This window comes from Mercurialis annua, linkage group LG7 (assembly GCF_937616625.2).
Source record: "Mercurialis annua linkage group LG7, ddMerAnnu1.2, whole genome shotgun sequence".
In the NCBI taxonomy this organism is placed as follows: domain Eukaryota; kingdom Viridiplantae; phylum Streptophyta; class Magnoliopsida; order Malpighiales; family Euphorbiaceae; genus Mercurialis; species Mercurialis annua.
In genome coordinates, this window is record NC_065576.1 from 41,091,720 (window position 1) to 41,096,000 (window position 4,281).

General features: G+C 39.5%; 1 non-coding gene across 1 annotated transcript; it reads left to right on the forward strand.

Moving 5' to 3' along the window:
* The first annotated feature begins 897 nt into the window (after positions 1-897).
* Positions 898-1,004, forward strand: LOC126658933 (small nucleolar RNA R71). The gene has a single exon (XR_007634498.1). It is a non-coding gene; the product is annotated as a small nucleolar RNA R71 (small nucleolar RNA).
* Positions 1,005-4,281: the final 3,277 nt, after the last annotated feature.

Here is a 4,281-nt window from a genome sequence, read left to right on the forward strand (position 1 = left end):
CCACTGGCTTTCTCAAGGTTTCTCCCGCTTCGGAGCTCTACCGCCTTAACATGCTCTCTAGGATTGTTCTCCGTAGTAGACGGCAATCCCCCTTGTTGTCTACCTTGAAGCGAAATCGCCATTTGAGAAATTTGAGTTTCCAAATGATGAATGGTAGAAGCTTGATTCTTCTCCCTTTGCTCCATTTTTTCTAGCTTCTCTAGCACCTTGGAAAGCACATTTCCCTCATCCGTATTCTTTTGTTGTTGGAATCCCGGAGGGTGTTGAGGTCTACCACCATAGTTGTTTCCTTGCCCTTGATGGTTAGGGTAAGGGCCTTGATAAGGACCTTGTTGTTGGGGCCTATTTCCTCCTTGGAAACTAGGACCCGCTTGTTGATTTGCTTGCACATTGCCTTGGCCATCTTGATTCCTCCATCCGAAGTTAGGATGGTTTCTCCACCCCGGATTATAGGTATTCGAGTAAGGATCATTCCCTTGGCGTTGACCTCCCACATAATTCACTTGTTCGCTCCAAGTTTGACCCGTGGCATAGCACTCATTACTTCCATGATTGAAATCTCCACAATGCTCACAACCTACTTGAACATATGCAACCGGAGCATTCCGTGGACCCACTTGCTTCTTCAAGGCATCAACTTGACTTTGTAAAGAGGCATTCATGGCTTTTATTGCTTCAAACTCCTTGGATTGGTCAAGTGTCATTAATGTCTTTTGAGCCGGTGGTCTTCTCCTTTCCGAGGACCAAGTGCTACTCACCATAGCCAATTTTTCAATCAACTCATTAGCCTCATCAAGCGTCTTTTGCATCAAAGATCCTCCCGCGGCCGAATCAATAGTAGACCTTGTGATCTCACCCAAACCATTATAGAATATTTGAAGCACATGTTCCCTTACAAGCCGATGATGAGGTACGTGCCTTTGGAGATCCTTGAACCTCTCCCAAGTTTCATAGAGAGATTCTCCCTCATATTGGTAATAATCAATGATGTCCTTTGTCAACTTCGCGGTTCTCCCCATTGGAAAGTACTTGTGAAGGAAAGCTTGAGCAAGATCCCGCCAATTGTGGATAGATGCATTAGGAAGTGATCGAAGCCACAAGCTAGCCTTGTCTCTTAGTGAGAACGGAAACATTCGAAGCTTGATTTGATCGGAGGTGACATTATGGAGCTTGAATGTGTCCAACACTCCCAAGAACTTGGCTATGTGTTCATTCGGATCCTCACTTGGTAACCCAAAGAATTGGCACCGATTCTCTAGGAGTTGAATCGTGCTAGGCTTGATCTCAAAAGTAGCCGCGGTGACCGGTCTTGCAAAGCACCCATAGGTAGCATTATCCACATCCGGGAGGAAGAAATCCCCCAAAGTTTGTCTTTGTGCTTGATGGCCTTGAACTTGAGGGTGATTGTCCCCTTGTTGCTCTTGCCGATTCCTCTCATCGAGTGGAGGAGGCGGATGTTGCCTCACTCCATCGACTTGAGGGTGATAATGCTCCTCCTCATAGTTATCATCCCCACGTTCCATGATAACGGGTCTACGATTCTCCCTTCTCACACTTCTTTCAAATCTCCCGAGGTTGTCTTGAAACGGTTCTAGCGGAAGATTGACCCTTCGTGTATTGTGCATACACTATAGTTGATCCCCTACACAAACAACAACAAGCAAACCACGCGTAAATCCGGAAAGAAGCAAAAACAACAAAAGTGATAAAAAAAAACAGAAAATAAAGCTAACTCGACCGAACAATAACTAATTTCAATCAATCAATAAACACTCGTCACTCCCCGGCAACGGCGCCAAAAACTTGTTGAGAAAAAACCCCAACTTGTAATAGAGTGGACCTAAGTCCGAGTTATCGATCCCACAAGGAGTGAATTCAAGAGTGATTATCGATGAGAATGAACTTAGTTGCTATTCAATTCGTTTAGCAAGAGAATAAGTATTTTTTTCTTAATTAACCAATCAACCAACTACTAAAACTAATGCTAATTTAGGAATTAACAAATTACTAATTTAAAGAACCGAGTAAATACTATAATAATAAACGAAATTCAAGTGATAAAGAGGTTTGGGAGCTAATAATCCTCTTAGGTCATGCAATCAAGGGTATCGGGTTTAGGGTTCTAAACGAGGACCGAGTGTTCTAGACCGCAACTCCCGCTCTCTCGAGCTTCAAAGAGCTACAAAACCGCGACTAAACGAGCTTAACCTACTCTCGTAGCACTAAACGCAAATAGAAGCAATTAACAAATAATTCACAACTCATAGGCCACCTAATTACTAACCCACTCTCATGGTGTTACTAACTAAGTCTCTAATTAATCAAATCCAACTAATAAACCCTCTCTCAAGGTGAGAATTAATTTAAGAACAATACTTAGGTAGCTAATCTAAGCAAGCTTTAGGTTCCTTAATTAGAACAATCAACACAACCCCAAAACCCTAACCCAATCATACACAACTAAGATTCAAATTAACCCCCAAACATGGGGTTTAGCCAACCATGGTGAAGATAACAGAAATTACTAATTTATCAACAAATATTAAACATCTATTGCTATTCATAATGAGTAAAAGACAATTACCTTAAGTAGAGCTTGTGTGTAAATAATAGTATTCACTAGATAATGAAGCTTGAAATAGTAATAAGACTTGTAGAAGAAGAAAAATCATAAAGAAAACTAAAATCTGGAAATTACTTCATAAGAATAATAAGAACAATTGTAGATCTACAAAAGGAAATAAAAAGTACTATATTAGGATTGAGGCTAAAAGTGTAGCATGTTTTACCCTAAAAACATAAAGGCCTTATATAGCCAAGCCAAAAGAGGCTAAATGACAAATCCACTAGTACAAAGGTTTGACCAAAAGGGGAAAAATGGGCCCACTAGCACACTGACCCAAAAAGATTTTCTTCTCCAGGTTTCCTTCATGTCTCGATCGAGAAGCCTTTGTAAGGATGCTTCTCGATCGAGACCCTATTTTTAGGTAGCTCTCGGCTTCTTTTGGAGACCTTGGTCTCGATCGAGAAGCTTAGAACAGAGGCCTTCTCGATCGAGACCTGCATAAAAAGAGGCTTCTCGATTTGAAAACCTTTGTCTCGATAGAGACCTTAGTAAACCTTGGGTCTCTTTCAATCTTGCGTCCTAGCTTCCGTCTTCTAGATTTCTTTGATACTTCGCCCTTTATTGATCAAAAACCTTCATAATCGCTCCGATTACCTGAAATTGCACGCACACGTAATAAGGCATACAATTGCTTTAAAAACGCATATAAAACGTTCGAAGCGATGCTAAAAAGACTCGAACCGATAGGAGTATTCCACTCCTATCAATACTCACCATTATCGGATCTGAAATGCTCAAACACAAGATAAGACACGAAACACCTCAAAATGCATATAATAACACGATAATGTGATATAAATAGACTCGTACAATAGGTGCAATTTTACTTGTATCACATACAAATCAACAGGAGCAGTATAGAAACTGTTACCAGAAGCGACATGTAATGTAAACTCCCGCTGAATGTGGAGCTATTGTCGGATCTCGATGACGGTGGTGGTGACATTGTTTGTTAAGATAAAGCTGATGTTGCTCTTCCTATTGCCGACGGTGCCACCGATCTCCGAAGATAAGTGATGGTGATAGAAGGGGTGAATTGGTCCTTGTTAATGCAGTGAATTGGTGAGGCAACAATAGTGACGAAGAGGAAGAAGTTGTGAAGAAGACGAAATATTTAAAGTGTAAAAAAGTTTTTTTATTTAATAATTGATATGAGTTTTGAACTTTTAAAATAAAAATATCAATTTAAGAAATGAAATAAATATTAAAATTTTATAAGTTTTTTCTATATTTACTATTGCATGTATTTCACACATGAGGGTGCAATTAGAGAGCGAGATTTTATACGAGAATGCAAAACATTGAGTCTTTTGAGCGGTTGGTTGAAATGATTTTTTTAATATTTTGTGTCAAATTGAGGAGGTGAAATTACTTTCTCGAAAAGACAGTATAGGGGAACAAAAGGTTCAACTCATCCCTTCAATTGGCATTGGGTATTAAAAAGGCCAATTTTATAAAAATCGACCGAACAAACACCAAAGTTTTCTATTTCATATTGAAAACACCTTCCTCTAGTTGTACATCTGAAAGTGAAACACACTCTCCAATTCAAAATGACAAAAAAAATTAAAAAGACCTTTTACGGTTTGCAAAGATCGGAATTTATTTGACCCATTTTCGTGGAATTGACTTTTTTGATAATTCGTGATAACTTG